Raw genomic sequence first — 22,355 nt, 5'->3', positions numbered from 1 at the left:
GTTATAGATTACTACCTTAATGAAAGCAACCATATGATAAAACTGTTTATAATATTCTCATATCTGGTACAAAATATCCATCAATTATTAAGCAGTCTTCATTTTTGCATATCCTTTTGAAAACATCATCCCTGTTAGGCCAAATGATGTGTAAAATGTTCTTGGGTAATGTATGAAAAACCTAACTCATAGCACTACGTAGAAGGTTGCTGTAGCAGAAACAAAAGGGGACTTTTTTTAGTGGTGAAGAGACTTGCAACTTAAGGCTACTGGTATTATAGTACCGACATTTACTTTTAATCTGTAATAACACAATGTAGTCCTCAAATATTTATAAATTCCTTTCCCGCGGTTAAAATGAGTCCTTTATTTCTAACAGCTTGCTGTCGACAATACGCCCAATAGGCTGAATAATATCTCAGAAACACATAATCTATATATATGTCAACACAATACCACATTTTCTTATCCGAGATACTCCTTACAACTTCGGTTCTAGAAATAGCAGGTATGAGTTTGGTAACTTTTTGAGTAGTCTTGATTTGAATATCACTTGTATGTCATTGCACTCTCTCCATCCTGTTTGACATCTTAAATAGATTGTGTAGTTTCCAGAGGTTATATTAACTCCTTCCTGAAATATGAAAGCAAATTGTTATTACCATCTGTCCCCTAACCAGGAAAATGTGCAATCAGAAGTAGACCCACAGGAATTTAATACCCATGGCTCAAATACATTAATCAACATCAAACTACTAAAAGACGTAATAAGAAAACTGAAAATGGAAGGAGCAGCAGGGCCAAATGGTCTCCCAAACGCACTTTTTAAGCAAGAAGCCGATTTCTGGGCCAACTACCGCTTGCAATAAGTGCTCATTGAATTTACTACACTCCTCAACAGTTGGCATCAAACAAACAATAGACTTCTCTCCCTTAACAAACTTGTACATTACTTCAGCAGCTGAAACATTACTTGGAAACAAACTTTTGATGAGACACGTTTGTAATACTGTCGTTCCCTCTCTTATAAGGGTTCCCACTCTTATATGCTTTAGTATAGCTGCATAATGCATATCTGATGCTTGGCACATATTTAGGATTAACTCTTGTGTTGAATGTTTTCTCAAATGTTTACATTTCCAATACTTCCTAGTGAATTCTTTGTTTCATTTATGTAGTAGTTTCTTGAATACAGGTTGTACTTTTATGCAAGGTAGTTGTAGCAGGTCTCCAAAAAGTACATCGTTGTCAGTTTTTAATACTTGCTGCATTCTTAAATGTGTAAAAGCTAGCATTAGGTTAGACACCATAATGACTTCATCAATAATTAAAAGGTTTATTTTCTTTAATACTCTTGCCACTTCATGACAAGCTTCACCAGATAGATTATTGTATTGTCATTTGTTGACATGTTCAACAGGCAGCATTAATAATCAATGAAGGGTAACTCCTTTAACATTATGAGCAGCTAAGCCTGTTGGTGCAGTGACTACACATGACACATTGGAATCTGTTGTCTTCTGTAGATAACTTGTCAGTACTTTAATCAAGAAGATTTTTCCAGTCACAGCTTGACCACTTACATACAATAGAACTGGTTTATATGTAGAACATGCATATTTTTTATTCTCATGGAGAAACCCATGCCCTACTTTACCTTTTACCTCTTCGAAAATGTCTTTCTGATCTGCATTTAGTTGCTGTATTAGTAGTTCTAGAACCAGTCTTACTTTCTGCATTGCATTCTCCACCTCATTCATTGCTATTGAAGCTTAATTTTCAATGATTGGCTCTCCAAGAGGATCTTGACTTCCAGGTGCTGAATTTCGACTGCTCTGACAACTCTCTCTTGCTATCTCGGCAACAATTCTTTCTTCTTGTTCAATCTCATCTCTCAACAGTTGAAGATACACTAGAAACACAGAGCACTCAATGCTGTCTTTCACAACGCTGAATGAGTCTTCATAACATTCAAATTCTTCAAGTAGCTCACTTCCAGTTTACCATGGCTTAAACAACTGTAACAAGGCTAAATAGAAAAACTCTCTTTTGTCTGTAGTTTGACAGCTTAGCTTTCGATGGTTGATTTAATTTCCTTTTTTATTTCTCACCAAACATCCTTCACATCCAGCCACAGCAAATTTACCTTCATCTATGTTTCAATGACATTACTTCTGAAAGAATAATGTTGATGTATTTCATGAACACACATCCGTTCTAGATGAGTAATTTTTCTTGGATAGTATGTATCCAGCATCTTACTCTTCAGAGTATCTGTACTGTGTGGCTCAATTTCTGCAAGATATTGAATTTCAGTAAAGACTTCAGTACTCTGTTACAAGTTTTAGTAAGCCCTAAACTCACCCATACAATTCCTCTAGATTTAGAAAATAAACTAGCTGAGTTTAACCGGTCTATACATTTATAGCATTCTCAAACTAAAACTGTACAATTTCTTCGTTAGACTCTTTTCTGCTGAAATCTCCTCCCACTTCTCTTTCATCTCAGTTTTCTCTGACTTTGTTATATAAGGTGTAACGTACCAAGCAACAGCTATTAAGTTGTCTGCAACAAACTGCACATTCATGTTTGAATTCCACATCTTCAGAATCACAGAATTGTAGTCATTAATGTACTTGGAGGCCTTTGTTCTTCTTAGGTTGTATTTATTGATCGGTGATTTCCTTTAAAGTGTATGTCTGACTGTAGACAAAAAGCTGTTGACTCTTCCTTGTATAAAGAGTTCCCTTTTGCTCTCTATTTTTGCTAACAATATTTTCCGCATCTATGATTATGGAATCATAGAACTTGTTCTCTTAATATGTTGTCACTACTATCCTTTGGGATGGAGCAAGTTACATACTTCTCAATAAAAGACAACACAGACTCATCACTGTCTGTTCCAAACTTTGGTGCATCTTTTACCCACAACAGCATGTGAATATGGGGAGCACCTCTAGGTTGGTACTCTTTATGCCAAAAGAAATCAATCACTTCAACAAGAGGAGGTTTTGTTGTGTTCAAGATGAAAGCCAAGATGAAATAGTGGGTGTTCAAGGCCCCCACTATTTCTGCCTTCACCAGATGTCCCAACTCCTAGAGGTACAACAACTAAGATCGAGACTGGTAGAGAGCTCACTACTGCAAATGTAAATAGCAGTATGACTCCTAGGTGTGGTATTGAAGAAGATGAGGCCCCAGTCCACCCTCTTTTAAAGGTTTTAGTCTGGAATGTGGTAGGGATTACAATATTGCTTTCTGACCCTGATTGGTGTACCCTTGTAGACTCATATGATGTAATCCTATTTCATGAAACCTGGAGATTGTTTACACCTTTTAGGATTGGTTTCTCTTCCTATGCCATTGCTGCCGGTGTCCGGATTTGGATGTTCTTTCTGTCACAAATAACCAAAGAAGGCCAATTAAGTGGGAGTGGGTGGAGGAGCACCCAGAAGTTCTTGAAATAGTTAAAAGTAAAGCACACCCTGTGATTGAGGAGTTAACTAAACTCCCTGCTAAAGATGCTGTTGTGAGCTTGGGATCTTGCCACAAGTTGTTTTATATTGAAATGCGAGACATGCTTAGCCGGCCTCCTAAAGCACAAAAAAGAGGGGGACACTGCTTAGATTTGTTGCAGGCTGCTGAGACTGCCTGGTACAACCAGGACTGCAGAAAAGCAAAGGGGGTGCTCATTTGTGCAATAAAGAGAAAGGCACGCTCTGAGGATGTGATCTGCAGAGCCAAGTATAGGCAGGCCATTGAGAAAGCAAAAAAGGAATGGGAGAGTTCTGTCTGGTCCTCGTTAGATACTGCATTGACAGACAAATATCCAAAGACATTTTGGAGAAAAACAGCATACTGGTTAAAGGGAAACAGGGCAGCCTTAGAATACACTGTGCAGCCAGAAGAGTGGGCTACTCATTTTAGCCCTCTCTATGGCAAAGGTACCTTAGAAACCCTGGAGGACAGCAAAATGGGGATTGAGGCACTGGTGGAAATGGTGAAACCCTGGTTTTCTCTATCAAGGAAACCCAAATGGCGATCCCAGCTTGTGTGTCCATGCATGCCCCTGGTCCAGACAGAATCCCTAACGATTTATATAGAGAGGATAGATCCTTCTGGGGCTCCTACATTAATTTGGTATCAAATTTGATCATGTCTGGTGCTCATATACCAGCATCGTGGCAGATTGCGGAGATAGTGCACATCTACAATAAAGGGAACAGAGCTATGCCGGGGAGTTATAGGCTGATTAGCCTTATTGATTCTTTCCAGAAAATCTTCTGTAAGCAGATATTAGGAAGAATTCAGGACTGGATGTCTGAGTCCCAAATCTTGAGTGATTTTCAAACAGTCTTCCGTACAAAAGTTAGTACCCTGGACCAGGCCTTCCATCTTTTGTGTATCTGATGGAGCAGGGTTTTTACTTTAAACCCGAATACCTGTTTCATTTTCGCATGTTATAATTAAAAGTACTAATGATTAATTATTAATTATTAAAAGTTTGTTGAAGTCTTGTCTAACCAACCTTATTAACAAGAGAATTACACGTGGGAATGCTATTGCATGGCTAAAATAATAAGTGAACTAAGTTGGTGAGCAAACTGACAGAAATAGACGTGGCTTATGTAATGTTATTGTGTTTTGCGCTTATAATTATAATGCATTAATGGCTTCTGATGTCGCAAATGGCTAGATAAATACACACACATAAGGGTATTAGCAGGGGAATAACACTGTATAATCATTTCTGTGCAGTAGTTCTGTTTATGTCTATTTTCACTTAAGTTGACTAATGTGGCCTACCAGAAAATGACTACCGCCCGCAGCCTGCATTCGAGTAGATTGAAACGTTGCAAAGAGGCTTCGCGCTGCCTGTGACCTTGCACTTCTGATGAACTGAAAAGCCATGATCATGATGACAAGTCCAGGAAGTCTGCCAAGTGCCCCTGGAAATGGAGTTTGTTACAATCTCGAAATACTCAATTTATGAACTCGTAATGATCCCACAATTGGTTACAAATTTATCCAGTAGAGACATCCGTAAAAGTAACAAATTAGCTATGGACTCATAATTTCTATTCAGAATTTGAAGTTTACAATACATGAGAAAATTTCTTAATGTAACAAGACAACATCTTTTCCTGCTAAACGGATGAGGATTGTAACATTTTGTGATGTAATTTTGGTATAAATATTAGTAGACTAGAGAGGTCTAGCGCCACTTCTTCCCGAACTGGTGATCCGAGGTCCCTATGCTGACGGAGAGGACGGTGACTCTACATGACGGCAGGAAACTCTAATTCTTCTACAGAGGACCGGTTCTGACTTAGGATCTGACATTTAGACAGAATAGGTAAATATGAGAGAAATGAATTTGCATTTAATTGGCTTTTCTGACAATTTTAGATAAACAAATAATTCTGTTTGAATCTCTGAGTCGGGTGGTTATTTCTTGTCATGTTTATTGAATTTATTTGTATATTCTTTGAAATGTTTTCCGCTAGATTTAAAAGCAACTAAGTAGATGCCATTGACCTCAAAGTACAGGCAGATCGCATAGGTATTAAAAGGTGTGTTTCCCCTTATACATGGCACGGATAAGAGTGGTAGGATGAATGTTGGTGTAATGGGCCCCACCAGCGTGTGATGTGTGTATGCGTGTGTGACTGTGAGATCACTCCGTCCGTGGAAGTAGAGGGGATTCGGAAGCTCTGATCTGCACCAGTTTCTTGGTAGCAGACTGATGGTTTACTATTGTCTTGGTCTGGCGAAATTGCGTGTATATAGGCTTGTTGATTATTGATTGAAATTTGTACTAACACTATATGTTGGAGTCGTGTTAAGTTTTATGTATTGTGAAACGGCTTCTGGGACGTAGGGAGTCGGTGACAGTTCCGTAGTAGAGCAGAGGGAGTGTTGCTCTCGGAAAAAGGCGGGATTGTTGGCCCTGTATGCAGACAGGGGAAAACGTGTGACAATTGAAGTTGCGCGTCGCATTGTCTGGGTTCGATGAGGTAGCATCGCCGTGTATTGCCATTAGAAACGTATTTTCGGTGTAGGAGAGGTGTGTATGATAGCGAAGGTTATCTGTGAAGCTCTGGTCTTAGGTCTCAGGGATCCGTATGGCATTCCGTTAAAGCTTACCACTGGAGAGGTAATAGGTATTCTCGGAGCTTGTTAGAAGGACAGGGACTGCAGCGACTGCTGACGTCAGGGAGACCGCGCTGTGATTGGACAGTGGGTTAGAACAGTGGAAGCACGAGGATTGGTGTGCTAGTGTACGCCGCGCTAGGATTGGGAGACATACAGGGTGACGTAGACGCTCCAGGATTGGTCTGTTGGTGTGAGTCGCGCTGGGATTTGCGGATTGAGTCAGTGACGTAGACGCTCCAGGATTGGTGCGTTAGTGTGAGTCGCGCTGCAATTGGACGGGAGATCGTACAGCTGTAGAAAAGACAAATAGTTTGGGAGAAATAAGAAAATGTACTACCAGGCTGAGGAAAAGAAGAAAAAATCTTTACTTAGTAAAGTAAAGAACTGGTTCGACAAGGATAAAGATATAGTGACCAGGGAAGGACAGTTATTGCCCCCGATAAGAACCCCGGCATCCTTGATGGTTGCAAAGTATGGGTATCATACCTGTATTTGGTTGGATAACTGGGTGAAGTATACAAGGGAAGATGGGGTTTTAGCTTTCCTGGAACATGGCTCATTTAATCTGGCCATACTGAGAAACTTACGGGAACGGATGATAAATCTAGAGCCTAGGCCGACGCAGTTTGAGGCGTTGACTGAATGGGAAGATGAAATGCATGAACGAGAAAAGCAGAGGGGTGGGGGTAGCTACAGGTACATGTTTGGGCGAAAGCATGATCGCTAAACCCATCATGACCGGATGAGAAGGTGGCGTGATGCCAGTATGACCGAGGGATTATATCCTGTAAGAACGGCAGAGGAATCAGGAGGGAGAAAATGTACAGAAAAAGAACATAATATAGAACCCAGGAGATATGGGGCAAACGAGTCTGATGATGATGTCTTGGAGGACATGCTCTATAAAAGACCACCTCCGTATAGACGAGAACAAGAGGTAGGAACAGCAGTGACCCCGATGAGAGACACCCTGCGGATTATTAAGACAGAGGGTACCACCCCTGGGTTGAAAAGCAGTTGTTCTCTGGCGGAAAGAGAAAGAGAGAGAGATAGAGAAAGAGATAGAGAGAGAGATAGAGAAAGAGAGAGAGAGAGAGAAAGAGAGAGAGAGAGAGAGAAAGAGAAAGAGAAAGAGAAAGAGAGAGAGAAAGAGAGATAGAAAAGAAGAATGAACTTGAGGATGAAAAGACCAGAGAACTAGCAAGAACTACCTTTGAACTGACAGAGAAAATCAGAGAACTGACAAAAAATCTTGAGGCAGTTACAGTGCCTGTGACAATAGGCCCGGTTATGCCAATTTTTGACAAGCAGAGGACGGGTGAGAATGGTTTGACAGTACCATATGTGGGCAATAGATTGATTGTTCCTCCGGAGCAGGCAGAAATGAGAGCAGGAGAAACACAGTGGAGAACAGGAGAAAATCAGTGGAGACATACCATATGTGGAGGAGAATTGAGTGTGCAAACTAACTCAAGTTTGAATTCTGGATGTGTGGAAGGGAACAGAGGATCAATTTTAGAACCACAAAGAGTGACAGAACCAGGGGGTGCAGAAAAATCTGTGATAACGGCTGAAGATTTGAATGATTGGCTGAAAACTTTACAGAGAAAAGAAAAGGAATCACAGGGAATTGATGTAGCTAGGCTACGTATGGAAATGGAAGAGATGATAGTAGGAACAATCCCTACTGAAACACTGAAAAATTATCAGGAAGGGGAGATCCTCTTCCTGTGTAAGAGTATTACATGGAGAGCAAAGAACATACATGATAGATTAAAAGGAATAGCCAGTGAATTGGGAATTGACATGGGTAAGGTAAAAGCTTTACAAAGGCCTTACCGAGTGGATTTTACAGATAAGGACATTGAGAATCTGAACAATGCAGGCCGAACAGGAAAGATTAAGGAAATGATTGCTTTGCTGAAGAAATGGGGAGATGTAGAAAGATGGAAAGACAGATGGTACCGAAAGCGAGAGGATGGGGCAGATAGAACTTACTCGGCATTTCCCCTGAAAGAAAAAGAGAAGGCAGTGACAGCTTACCCCATGAGAGAGATTCCAGGAGGTGGGTACGTACATGTCCCATGGACCAGACAGGATATTTTATCATTTACAAATGATTTCCCTCGACTAAGGGAAAAGTCTGTTGAGTGGTACCGACAGGTCGACAGATTTGTAAAGCTGTCAAAAGTACTGTGGATTGACCTGAATAGTCTGTTTGATATAATTGTACCAGCAGACCTGTGGGCAGAATGTAAAATAGTCATAGACTGGCCTACTAAGGAATACCCGAGAGATCCAAAAACAGGAGCTCCAGACCCGGAGGTAATGAAGAAGTATGAGCAGGTTATGGCCTTCTTAAAAAATAAGGTACCTCCCAAGGAAACCGATTGGATTGAAATAGATCGAACACATCAAGAATTGAAGGAATCTGTCCATGCATAATATGAAAGATTAATATTAGCTTTCAAACAGTTCAGTGGCGATGAACATCTGGGTGACAAGGATCTGAGCCATTTTGTATATAGATTTGTGTACGGTTTGCGGCTGGAAATCAGTGAAATGATAAGGCAGCACACCGTAGACTGGCAGAGTAAGAAGATTGATGAGATTCTGAGACATGCAAAATACTTCAGTGATGAGATTGAGGCAAAGCAGAGGAAGCTAAAAGAAAAGGCAATGTGGGCACAGGTGAAAGTTGCAGAAAGACAGGAAGCTCAGTTGGTTGAATAGGCAAATAACCCAAGAAATAAACCCAGGTTTGGTCCAGGAAAAGGAAAGGGGAACATCGAGGAAGCCAAGAAAAAGTTCCCATGCCACAACTGTGGAAAATTGGGGCACTGGAAATCGAGTGTAAGAATCCACCGTCTACTAATGATGATAATCCATCATTGAATTCACAGGTGCAGAGTGAGGGGTGTGGTCAGCATCGGCAACAGCAGAAGGCTGATAAGCAGCAGAATCAGGTGCCAAAACCACCCTTGCCACAGAGAAGAGGATCTCAGAAGTACAGCCAAGAGTCGGGATTCTACGATGAAGAGCAGGTAATCAAACCAAAATGCGCAAGCGCAGTTTCTCAGTACTGGCTGAAAAATGAGGGAAGCGACTACGAGGGAGACTTCTGACGTTGCCGAAGAGAGGAAGAGGAGTGCGTACTTGGCGCAACTCTAGAAATAGACCAGGCAGGGGCTTTTGTAGATGGGAAAATTAATGGTGAAAGTGTCACTTTTCTAGTTGACACAGGGGCCACGAGATCAACTGTCAGGTCAGCTGATATAAAGAATCTTCCTCTCTCGGACAAAGCAATCCAAGTGGTTGGTGTGGCCAACACACAGATTAAAACTCTACTTACTGAACCAGTAAGGTTTAGAATAGGGAAATATTCAGACATGCACCGATTTGTGGTGTGTGACACAAGGCCTGTGAACTTGCTAGGCAGGGATCTGCTATGCAAAATGAATTGCACTATTTTCTGTACTCCAGATGGAATAACCTTTGAGACACCTGATGAGGATGTTCTATACAGAATGACCATGGATAGCAGGGAATGTGAGGCTTTGGGAACATATGCAATATTTAATCCAGATGCATTGCCCCCAGAATTGAAACAGACAGTGAAAGCAGCAGTGTGGGATTTTACTGGAGAAGATGTGGGTCTGATGAGAAATGTAGATCCAGTAAAGATTACTGTAAAAGAGGGAGTGGTTTACCCAAACATACCGCAATACAGACTGACACCTGAAATAATTGAAGGAATAACACCCATAATTGAAAAGATGATTCAGCAGGGGGTGTTAAGAGAAATATTGAGCAGCCCATGTAATTCACCAATAATGGGACTGAAGAAACCTAATGGAAAGTTCAGAATAGTACAGGATTTGAGAAAAATTAACAAGATTGTTGTGTCATGTTGTCCTATTGTGCCAAATCCATCAGTGATTTTGTATCAGATTCCCCATGATGCAGAATGGTATACGGTAATTGATTTGTGTCATGCTTTCTTTTCAATCCCATTGCATCATGACAGCCAGCCAATATTTTCTTTTAGATTTGGAGAACGGATTTTGGCATGGTGCCGAATTCCACAGGGGTAGACAGAGAGCCCTTCAATATTTAATCAATTGCTAAAGAAATCTCTGGAAAGTCTGACAATGCCTGAAAATTCGGTCTTGGTCCAGTATATTGATGACCTACTTGTGGCATCAAAAACACGTGAAGCTTGTGAAGTAGACACCATTGCATTACTGAATTACTTGGCAGATGGAGGATTAAAAGTATCTCCAGCCAAATTGCAGTTCTGTAAGAAAGAAGTCTAGTATCTGGGACATAATATTGAGAAAGGCCTGAGAAAGGAGACCATTGACAGGATCAAAATCATTAGAGGAATGAGAGCCCCAATGACACAAAGAGAGGTGAGAATGTTCCTGGGAATGGTAGGTTACTGTCGTCAGTGGATAAGTAACTTTTCCCTGATTGCCAAACCATTGATTAAATTGACCAAAAGTGAGGTGAAAGACCCATTGGAACTAAACCCAGAGGAAATGGCTGCATTCAGAGAGTTAAAAGACAGACTATGTGAAGCTCCTGCCCTAGGAATGCCTGATTATGAAAAGGAATTTGAGCTGTATTGTAGTGAGAGAAATGGATGTGCACTTTCAGTGTTAATCCAAAAACATGGACGTCTGAGGAGGCCAATTGCCTATTTCTCAGCAACTCTTGACCCAGTAGCTGTGGGTTTACCAGGTTGCCTGAAAGCAGTAGCTGCTACCTGCAAAAGTCTGGAACAAAGAGAGGGAATCATAATGGGATACCCTGTACGGGTATTTGTACCTCATGATGTGGCAATCCTTTTGACAAGGAGCCGGACACAGTTCATATCTCATAGACGGCTGACTAAATATGAGAAAGTCATTCTTGGTGCAACCAATGTAAGCCTGGAGAGATGTGTGAATGTGAATCCAGCGACACTGTTGCCTGATGCTGAATGTGTGGGAGTGAGAAATGACGTTGATCATGACTGCCTGGATGTACTTGATTACTGTACAAAGCCAAGGCCAGACATAAGAGATCTGCCACTGCCTGAAAGTGATCATGTGTTGTTTGTGGATGGATCTTGTCTGAGAACAGATGAAGGAGTGTTGAGTGCTGCATATGCTGTGTGTAAAGTCTCGGAAGTTGTGGAAGCATCACCCTTGAAAGGAGTTAAATCCGCTCAGGTGGCAGAATTGGTGGCACTGACAAAAGCATGCAAGATTGGGAGGAGTGTGAGAGTGACTGTGATGACTGATAGCCAGTATGGCTTCGGAGTTGTCCATGATTTTGGCCAGCTATGGCTACAAAGAGGTTTCCTGACCTCAAGTGGAACTCCCATAAAGAATGCTGAAGTGGTTGGAAAACTGCTAGAGGCGATACAGCTGCCTAAAGAACTAGCAGTTGTAAAATGTGCTGCTCATGGTCATGGTGATGATTTTGTTACTGTGGGAAATACATTTGCTAATGGCATAGCACAATACTGTGCAAGAAACAATCATTCCATTAACAGGAGTAAAGAGTGGGAAATATCTTCTTGTTCCTTAATGTTTACTAATGAGGTGGGAACATGGGAGGAAGTAAAACAGTTACAGGATGAGGCAGGAGATGAAGAGATGAGAGATTAGGTGAAAGCAGGTTGTGCACCTAGAGAGAAAGATCATGTGTGGGTCTATAGGGATGGAAGACCAGTCATGCCAAATAGCATGCTATCAACAATGGCAAGGATGTATCATGGCCAAGGACACCTGGATGCTATGATAAGAGCCTTTAAGCAAACCTGGTACAGTCCAAAGTTCAGACTGAATGCAGAAAGTCTCTGCCAGAGATGTCTGATATGTCAGCAATTTAATCCTGGAAAGAAAACAGTGGTGAGACTAGGAACAATAGGCAGAGAGGGAGGACCCTTCACAAGAATGCAGATAGACTTCATTGAAATGCCCCCAGTCAACAGATTGAGGTATGTCCTGGTGGTGGTCTGTTTGTTCTCCAGGTGGGTGGAGGCATATCCAACAAGAAGAAATGATGGGATAATAGTGGCCAAATTACTGTTAAGAGAGTTCATCCCAAGGTACGGGTTCCCAGTAACCATTGAATCAGACAGAGGAGGACATTTTTATAATGAAATCATGGGTCTAATTTGTGAAGCATTGAGTGTACAGCAGAAGCTACATTGTGCTTACTGACCAGAGGCTTCTGGTGTGGTTGAACAAATGAATGGTACCATCAAAAACAGAATTGTCAAAATGTGCTTAGCCACAGGAATGAAATGGCCCGATGTCTTGCCTCTAGTCCTGATGACCATTACGTCTTCTCCAGACAGAACGACAGGTTTGAGTCCACATGAAATTATCATGGGACGTGCAATGAGACATGCATTTGTACCAGTCAACAAGTTGATGACAATAACTGATGACATGATTTTGGATTACTGTAAAGGCCTGTTTTACCAGGTTGGAGAAGACGCCACCACACTTGAAAAGAAACCAGCCCATGATCTGAGCCCAGGGGACTGGGTAAGGATAAAAGTCCACAGAAGAAGGAATTGCCTGGTTCCAAGGTGGGGAAGGCCAAGACAAGTCATCTTGACCACAACGACTGCTGTGAAGTGTGCTGGAGTGAAAAATTGGATACATGCAAGTCACGCACTGAGAGTTCCAAATCCAAGAGATGGTACTGGAAAAGAATACTTTGAATAATCAGATTCCAGTGATGATGCAGACAGTGAGACAGTAAGAAGGAAAAAGAATCCTGAAAGTGGGGAAACTGAGTCAAGGGAAATTTTTATCCCACCAGAAGAGGTTCTGAAGAGAACAGTGCAAACTGCAGAAGCAAGTTCAGACTCAGAAGAATTACCTGAGGTTCCAATTGACAGTGACCAACACAAAAAGAAAGAAAGAAAAGAAAAGAACATTCCAACAGAAGAGACACCTGAATCACATGGGGAAATTGGACAAGTTCCACCTGAGATAAATATTGATGAAAAAGGGACAGACAAAGACAGTGAGGGACAGATTGCGGAAAAACCCCGAGGAGGTGTAGGGAACATCAACAACAAGCTAGGTGAAGGGACAAGTAGACAGCAAGAAGATTGCGTGTCGGAGACCCGAGGAGGGACAGAAGTAGGGAAATCTCAATTGGTGGAAAAAGAGACTGTTGGAGAAAAGGAAGTTGTTTGGGATAAGAAAACTGTTAATGAACAAGAGGCAACTGAGACAGAGTCTGATGAAAGTGATGCTGAGATACATGGAGGACGAGTTCTGAGAAAGAGAACTTGGCTTGGAGAAAGAAACAATAAAGAAGGAAAACAAAAGAGAAATGCTAAAGGTGATCTCTGGCCAAGTAAGATAAAGAGACTGAGGTACAGACTGACACGAGTTAACTCTTCGAAAGCTGAACAAGTGAACGAAGTGTCAAGTCAAAATCCAACTAAAGAAGAAGAAACAAAAATACCTGAGAGAACTAAAAGAATAAGGAAACCAAACCAGAGGTACAAGTCACCGGAATGGACGTATGTGGCACTGCCTGAACAAGGAGAAGAGGCGGACAGCTAAGGAAGTCCAGAGGAGGCTTTACTGAAAGAGGTTGCTGAAGAAGAAGCTGTGGGAATCCTGAGAGTTATCTTGTCCGACATTGGAGAAGAGACGGATGTTCAGGACCTGATACAGTTTGATGATGATGAAGAGACAGTGAAAAGTGATGAAAATCCAAATTGAGTAAATCCAAGGAAAATCACTTGGAGAAGAGAAGAAAAAGAAATACTAAAAATTAGTAGATTGTAATAATCTGTTGGGTACTTGCTGCCCTTAAAAGTTCGGTAGAGGAGTAGAAGAGGCTAAGTCAAAAGACACGGTCAAATTGACAAAATGGCTAATACTGAGAATAATAAAAGTAGATGTACCTTTCTGAAAAGATGGTGCAAAATGTGTTGCTGCTGTACAGGTTTATTAATGCTGCTTTGGAGCGTGCTTGCTCTACTGATTTCATTTAGAGTCACTATAGACACTTTAGAAGGTCATACTGAGAACAAAACTAATATAGGGAAAAGTTCACCGAAAATAGTACCGACTAAAACTAGCAATATAAATATACATAAGGATAGGTCAATTAATGATTTTTCTAGCAATGTTTTTTCTAAATTGTTGTATGAGTACGTAAAGACAATGGAAGTAAGGGATTGCTACGTTTGCATGCAATTACCTGCCTCTGTTTCGGAAGGAGTGACTTATCATCATCTTCCGGCTACGTATGGAATTTCCTGTAGTGTGTTGATTAGTAGATTTTACCAGTTAGGGAAATTAGATTATAATATGTCTAATGTAGATAATATTCTTGGGCAACTGCCTATGAATAAAGCACTGAATCCTGCAAAAGAAGCTAACACTTTAGGAGAGATTTTTTTAGAAACAAAAGAATTAACCTTAGAATATGTTTTTAGAAATAATTTAACTTGCAGTTTGAAGGGAGAAGAGAAGAATTTTCTAGACATGGTTGAGAGAAGAAGATTGAACATGCACAAGAAATCAGAAGGGCATAAAATGAGTGACACAATGTGGGATATTGAGAAAGAAAAGGAGTTGAAAAATGGAGCCAGTCCAACTATGGCTATAGATGCCCCACAGAAAGGTAAACTGTGCATTACCAGGAAGAGATCCCAGTATGATTATTATTTCATAGGGACTAGTGAGTGCCATGATACATACTTTATTGCAACCGGATGGGGATTTAGAGGAGGAGAAGATCCAGTTTTCCCGGGAGTGTATTATATTTGTGGGAACAAGGCTTATTACCGTTTGCCTGACCATTGGTTTGGTACATGTTATGTTGGCCTGGTCTTTCCAAAGATTTTTCACATGGATAGAGTAGAAAATGTTGAACAAACTAATCTATTAACACGCTATAGAAGAGAAACATGGACAGAAATTGTAGGAGATATTTTTGGAGCTTTAATTCCAGCAGTGGGAATTTCTTTGAATGCATTTGGCTTTAGGAAGCTGTCAACTGTGGTGGATCTCTTGTCAACAAGCACCGCTGGAGGCTTTCTTTTGGTTAACACAGAAATGGTTGCTTTGCGTGCTATGGCGATGCAAAATCGACTTGCCCTTGACATTCTTTTGGCAAAAGAGGGTGGAGTCTGTGGAATGCTGAAAGTTCAACATTGTTGCACTTACATTCCTGACGAAAGTAAAGATCTAAAGGTTTATATAAAAAATATTACTGATTTGCATGAAGAATTAGTACCACTGGAAACTGAAAGTATCTGGACTAGAATGGCTAATAAGATGATTGCTATTAAGAATTTTATAGCTAAAATAGGTAGTACCATTTTTGGTAAGATATTATTTCCATTAACATGTGTAATTGTGGCATTATTGATCCTTAGATTAGGGTGTATGTGTTGTAGATATAGAAGAAATAAAAAGAAAATCATAAAAGAAAACGTTAAAAGGAGACAAAAGAAACCAGAAAGAGATCTACAAGAAATAGAATTAGAAGAGCTAAGAGAAAGCATGTATATAGAAACTAAAAAGGAAGATGTAATGGAAACAAGGGTTTAAAAACATGAACAAGAAGATATTTTGAATTCTTCCAAAAGGGGAAACTAAATTGATTTTTGGGGTTTTGATTTTTGTGGTGATTATATATCACCAAAGGGGGGATTGATGGAGAAGGGTTTTTTCTTTAAACCCGAATACCTGTTTCATTTTCGCATGTTATAATTAAAAGTACTAATGATTAATTATTAATTATTAAAAGTTTGTTGAAGTCTTGTCTAACCAACCTTATTAACAAGAGAATTACACGTGGGAATGCTATTGCATGGCTAAAATAATAAGTGAACTAAGTTGGTGAGCAAACTGACAGAAATAGATGTGGCTTATGTAATGTTATTGTGTTTTGCACTTATAATTAATATGCATTAATGGCTTCTGATGTCGCAAATGGCTAGATAAATACACACACATAAGGGTATTAGCAGGGGAATAACACTGTATAATCATTTCTGTGCAGTAATTCTGTTTATGTCTATTTTCACTTAAGTTGACTAATGTGGCCTACCAGAAAATGGCTACCACCCGCAGCCTGCGTTTGAGTAGATGGAAACTTTGCAAAGAGGCTTCGCGCTGCCTGTGACCTTGCACTTCTGATGAACTGAAAAGCCATGATCATGATGACAAGTCCAGGAAGTCTGCCAAGTGCCCCTGGAAATGGAGTTTGTTACAATCTCGAAATACACAATTTATGAACTCGTAATGATCCCACAATTGGTTACAAATTTATCCAGTAGAGACATCCGTAAAAGTAACGAATTAGCTATGGACTAATAATTTCTATTCAGAATTTGAAGTTTACAATACATGAGAACATTTCTTAATGTAACAAGACGACATCTTTTCCTGCTAAACGGATGAGGATTGTAACATTTTGTGATGTAATTTTGGTATAAATATTAGTAGACTAGAGAGGTCTAGCGCCACTTCTTCCCGAACTGATGATCCGAGGTCCCTATGCTGACGGAGAGGACGGTGACTCTACATGACGGCAGGAAACTCTAATTCTTCTACAGAGGACCGGTTCTGACTTAGGATCTGACATTTAGACAGAATAGGTAAATATGAGAGAAATGAATTTGCATTTAATTGGCTTTTCTGACAATTTTAGATAAACAAATAATTCTGTTTGAATCTCTGAGTCGGGTGGTTATTTCTTGTCATGTTTATTGAATTTATTTGTATATTCTTTGAAATGTTTTTCGCAAGATTTAAAAGCAACTAAGTAGATGCCATTGACCTCAAAGTACAGGCAGATCGGATAGGTATTAAAAGGTGTGTTTCCCCTTATACATGGCACGGATAAGAGTGGTAGGATGAATGTTGGTGTAATGGGCCCCACCAGCGTGTGATGTGTGTATGCGTGTGTGACTGTGAGATCACTCCGTCCGTGGAAGTAGAGGGGATTCGGAAGCTCTGATCTGCACCAGATCTACTGGAAGGAAGTAGTAGTTAAGGGGGGAAATTATATGTGGCCTTTGTCGATCTGCTCACCGCATTTGACCTTGTCCCCCTTGCTAGACTCTGGAGAGTATTGAAAGGCATGGGTTTGCCGGGAAACCTTTTAGAAATTTTAATTAGACTTCACTCATCAAATGCAGTACAGGTCAGGTGGGGAGAAAACAACCAAGTAACAGGAACTTTCCCAGTGTAACGAGGAGTGAGACAGGGATGTGTGTTAGCCCCCACGCTTTTTACTCTTTTTATAAATTGGGTGGTAGATTTTATAGATAGAGATGGCTGTAATGCCCCTAAAATCGGTGTAAGAAGAGTGCCCGCACTACTCTTCGCCGATGACACTCTTTTAATTTCTAAATCTCTGCAAAGTTTTACAACAACTTTTGAACACATTTATGAGATTTTATGATGAAAGGGGTTTGGTTGTAAATGAGGGGAAAACCAAGTACATGATTTTTAATAGTGGTAAGGCAAAATTGTCTAAAAGACCTGTATTGGCTGGTGGATATCAATTGGAGCAAGTTGAAGTTTTTGATTTCTTATGTATCCGTCTGACTCCATCGATTCATTGGGGTGCCCATTTTGAGAAAGTAAAGCTTCAACTAATCCATCAATGTGCCCACATTAGTAAAATCCACAGGAAGACAGTCTCCAGTCAAATTGCTCCGGCACTAGAAATTTACAACATCAAGGTTCTTGGGGGGGCACTTTACGGTGCAGAACTGTGTGGTATGGGCAATTCAGCCTGCCTTTCTCTCATTGAAAATTGTTTTCTAAGATCATTGGAGGATCTCCCATTTAGCTCCCCCTTGATACCTCTGTACATGGACCTTGCCCATAAACAGCTGGCACACAAGCTGAATTACAAACTTTTGATGTTCTGGTATAGACTATGGACAGTGAACAAACTAGAAACCTATCGAGAGGCCTTGTCTGACCTTTTCAAATGTTCTAGTGCCATGTCGATTAGGTGGTTTACGTCTTTAAGGGAACTGTTAGGGAGGTTGGGAATGGAGGCATTCTGGTTCGACCAGGAAGGTATGACCCAAGTACCAAGGACAAATCTTAAAGAACTGTATTGGGAAATAATACTTGTAAAGCATTTGACAAAACCAGTGACCAGTTTGTCTAATGATTTTTTTAATTTTAAATGTGTTCCCTGTTTCGAGACCCGTATTGACAAAATCGTTTCCCCCGGCGCATAAATTGTTCTTACAGTTCCGCTATAAGACTTTACCCACCAAACTGTTTTGCTCTAAATGGTCGTAAAATGTTTCTATTGATGATCTGTACCCTATGTGTTAAGCCTGCCTGGAATCTATTGTCCATCTACTTTTTTTTTTGTCCTCATTATTTATCAGAGGAAAAAATGGACAGTTCCTTTGTGTAGATTGGCAGGCCCAGGTCATTATCTTAAGGTGCTAAGAATTTTGGGTACTGATACACGAAGTGTAATGGTTTATGGTCTCTTGAGATTTTGGTATGCACTGTGGATCAGGCTTGGGAAATCGATTGTATGTAGCACTTTATTCTCTTGTAAACTTTTTGTACCCTGCATTTGTAAAGATATTTTATGGCAATGTCCTTTTTACATAGTTATCTAATAATGTTTTATTTATTTCTCTGTGCTGCGTGCTTTTATGATCTTCGAGATCGAAATGAAGTTGTTAATGATGATGATATATCATGCAAATTAACTCCTGTTTTTGGAGTATGATTCACAGCATATGAGAGACCAGAAAAGTCATTCTCATATAATAGGTGAAATATATATGGAATACATTAACAAAATCTAGCATCTTCTGAATAAAACTACTACAGCTATACTCAGCTGCAGGTATTTGCACAGGCCGCTCATCATGCCTACTACGTACTCCAGTAGGAAAAAGAAGTGGAAAACACTGAGCTTCTAAACTTTTTCCCCACAATGGAGCTCCTTTTTGCTTCCTTCATTTGAAACAGCTCAATGGCATCACCAATGGCATCACCAATAACCTCTTTAATTTTTTATTTCTTCTGTCCTGGACTGATCCACCTTCTCATTCTGACCTGTTGAGGGCAATGTCTGGTCCTCCATATGTGTGATATCTTGCAGGTTTTCCACATTTCTACAGTAAACATTGTTTTGTACCAGATATAAAGTTGTTTTTTTAACTTGGTACCATTTACTAACTCCTGCCATATCTTCTTGTTCTTGGTAGGCACACCATTTACAAGAATTACTAGTCCTTCCTCTAAATCTCTATCTACCCCTACTCTTTCAATGTTTTTCTTGGAATCTAATGGCAAATACACTACTTTACCTTTTAGACCTTTTTGCAGCTCTGTTGGGGTAACTTGCCTATCTTTGGCTCCATATGTACTATAGCCTGAAAGGAATGTATAGTTTGGATGAGAATGGACTCATAAATATTTAAACCTTGAAGTGCGTCTGGAATGGGAACCAATTCTGACTTGTTATGCACCGTTCTTGCCAGCATTTTATTATCCTCTAATTTATTGTAGCAGTACTTACATATAACTTGTCATGTGGACAAGTCAAATCTTTCTTCTACAAATAAGTAGAGTGCAAACATTTGCCAGTTATCATTATTGTCTATTTCACTTTTTGAATATAAGTCAACAGTCCCCATTTGATTCTTGTAGTAAGTGCATTGAAAGCAAATACTTACATACTCTGGTTTTTCAGCACTGTCTTAAATTGTGTAATTTCTTCTTGAAAATTATCAATTGTAGTACCTGTGTCCTGTTCTACAACTCTTCCTGTTATCAACTCTTCAATGTCCCTACAGTCATTTTCTGGATCAAAGAAACGAAACAGTAGATCATCACAAACCTTTTCTACCTCTGCCACAGTACCATGCAAAAGTGCCCTATTCATTTCTCCTAAACATAAAGCAGGAGTTTTCGCATAATACAGCCTCCTAACTAAAGTTCACATTGTTGAATGCTGTACAGCTTATCTCCTAAAATAATGAAAGGTGCTTTGGAACACTTTCTTTGATAAACAAGCTAGTGAGTGTCCCTGCAAATGTATATGCTTTCTAAGCTTGCAAGGATCCAAACCTTGTAAAGTACTTATTTTGTGATTTAAATTGCATCTTGGTAATATACTTAGGGATTTCCTTAATATCAATTGATTGCTGTCTAATACTACAAACACTACTACAATTCCATTTGTATACAGGGACCTGACTACGCCTCCCTTGTACCTATTCCTCAATAACTTCTACATTTCTATGTACCATCACCTCTTTCTCTATAGGACTGCCATTCTTCATTTCATAACATTGTCTGCTTTCATGAATAGCTTGAACTAATCTGTTATCCTGGAGATAGCTTTCTTCATGAAAGAACTGCTCTGTACCCGAAGTATACATCCATTTTCCACTAAAAACTGTACAAAGTTACTTCTATTTACTAATCTTTTCTTCTGTTTTCGTCTCTTCATGCACAACACTATTTTGTCAAGAGTCTTCATTCTATTTACAATCCAAATGGAAAGCTTTCCTCTTCAAAGCAAAGGCCTTATCAACTACTCTCTCAACTTGTTCTTTCTGTTTCAGTGCCTTGCTCCTTCTTCTATACTTCTTCATAGTTCATCTTTGGATTTATAACCACTCAACTACAAAACATTCTGGCTCTGGTTTCCTTTCACTGCTTCTGTCTCCTGGTTAAGGTGCCTCCACGTCTTTTCTGTTCTTGCAATGTACAGTTTGCCAACTCTTATTGTTTCTCATAGTCATAATTTCATTTTCTTTATTTTGTAATCTTTTCAAATGTGTGCATACATTTTTAAGCAATGACTTTGTGCTCTTACCAGTAGCTCTTTTTTCTTTCACCGCTTTTTTGCATTTTGCCCCATTTGTAAATCATTTCTGCAAACATACTGTAGTTGCTTATGTTGCTTTTTTGTCTGAGCTTTTGTAGGCTGTGCAGTTGTGTAGATATTGTTCTGTAAAGTAAATAAAACAAGTATATTTTAATTTTTACCCCAGCCAATCTACCAACTACTTTACTACTGACATACACACAATACAAAAACAGTTTTCATGTTATGTTGCAGTTTTAAATCTACAGACAAACCCAGAAATAATAATACATGCACTTACTTCAATATAACAAACCCAGAGCAAAACAAAAAAACTTTATGTATCTGTTACCTTTTAATATTTTAGTACCCTCTTGTACAACACAGCTACAGCATATCTCACTTCTAACTTACACATGGGGAAAGAACAGTTTATCCCTTCTGTAGAAAATTTTAAAATGAACATAAAGGCAAGGAGGCATATTTACAAGCCCAATACACTTTCCGGAGCATCCCTTTTTTTGACACACCAGTGCCTTAATGTATGCTCTATATTTACAAAGCCACGTAAAGCCACTCTGCATATCTTTTCATAGACTTATACATTCAGGCACTTTTCAGGCAGCATTTTGCGTGAAAGAAGCATGCCATGGGTGTTGATATGGGTGTTACCATGCAACACCCATAGATTCGGCCACATACCCAAATTTACTACAACTTTAAACCTGGCAATGCATCAGAATCCTACACCTCCCCAGAGGAGTTTTAGGGAGATGCAACAAAATTTACAACTCACCTGCACTTTGCGGGATTTAGTCAGCTGTTGGGGGGCTACTCAGGACGCGATCGCGGCGTTCCGGCCGCCATCTTAGGTGAGGCTCATTGGATTGGGTCCACCTCGGGGGCCATCTTTGGTGGGGATAGAGGTGTGTCCTCGCAGGACTCCCGCGCGGATTACCGACACAGCATTTAAGGGATGTGTGTTCTAGCGCGCAGCGTTGGCGCGCAGCGAGCGCGACGGCTGCGCGCCGGAGGTGCGCCAGAGGTAAGCCCGTTTGCGCCCGTTCGCGCACAGGTCGTGCCGAGGGCCGGGAACTCTGCTCCACTGCCCGATGGTCGGTTACCTTATTCCAGAGACATGCTGTTAAAACTCAATCCAGGCACGAACACGTGCCACCAGCCGCATGCCATCGAGCGGTGGGTGCAGCCCCTGATATGTGGTTTGCTTAACGTGAGGTCTCTGAGTAAACATCATACGGAAATTGCCTTACTTATAGACTCCTATAGGTTAGATGTTCTGTTCATGACAGAAACATGGACTAGAGCGGATTGTGCAGTGGAACTAGGGC

At 40.3% G+C, this 22,355-nt stretch overlaps 1 long non-coding RNA gene across 1 annotated transcript in view; it reads right to left on the bottom strand.

Moving 5' to 3' along the window:
• Positions 1-277: 277 nt before the first annotated feature.
• Positions 278-22,355, bottom strand: part of LOC146801943 (uncharacterized) — a 118,618-nt gene continuing 96,540 nt past the window's right edge. The window contains exons 3-4 of the long non-coding RNA XR_014968081.1: positions 21,016-21,150; positions 278-634 (exon numbers count right to left, since the gene is read on the bottom strand). This is a non-coding gene — a long non-coding RNA (uncharacterized LOC146801943). The remainder of the gene's footprint in view (positions 635-21,015; positions 21,151-22,355) is intronic.

This window comes from Triturus cristatus, chromosome 8 (genome assembly GCF_964204655.1).
Source record: "Triturus cristatus chromosome 8, aTriCri1.1, whole genome shotgun sequence".
Lineage (NCBI taxonomy): Eukaryota > Metazoa > Chordata > Amphibia > Caudata > Salamandridae > Triturus > Triturus cristatus.
Note: the sequence above shows the minus strand (reverse complement) of the source record. Positions and strands in the feature narration are given on the sequence as shown.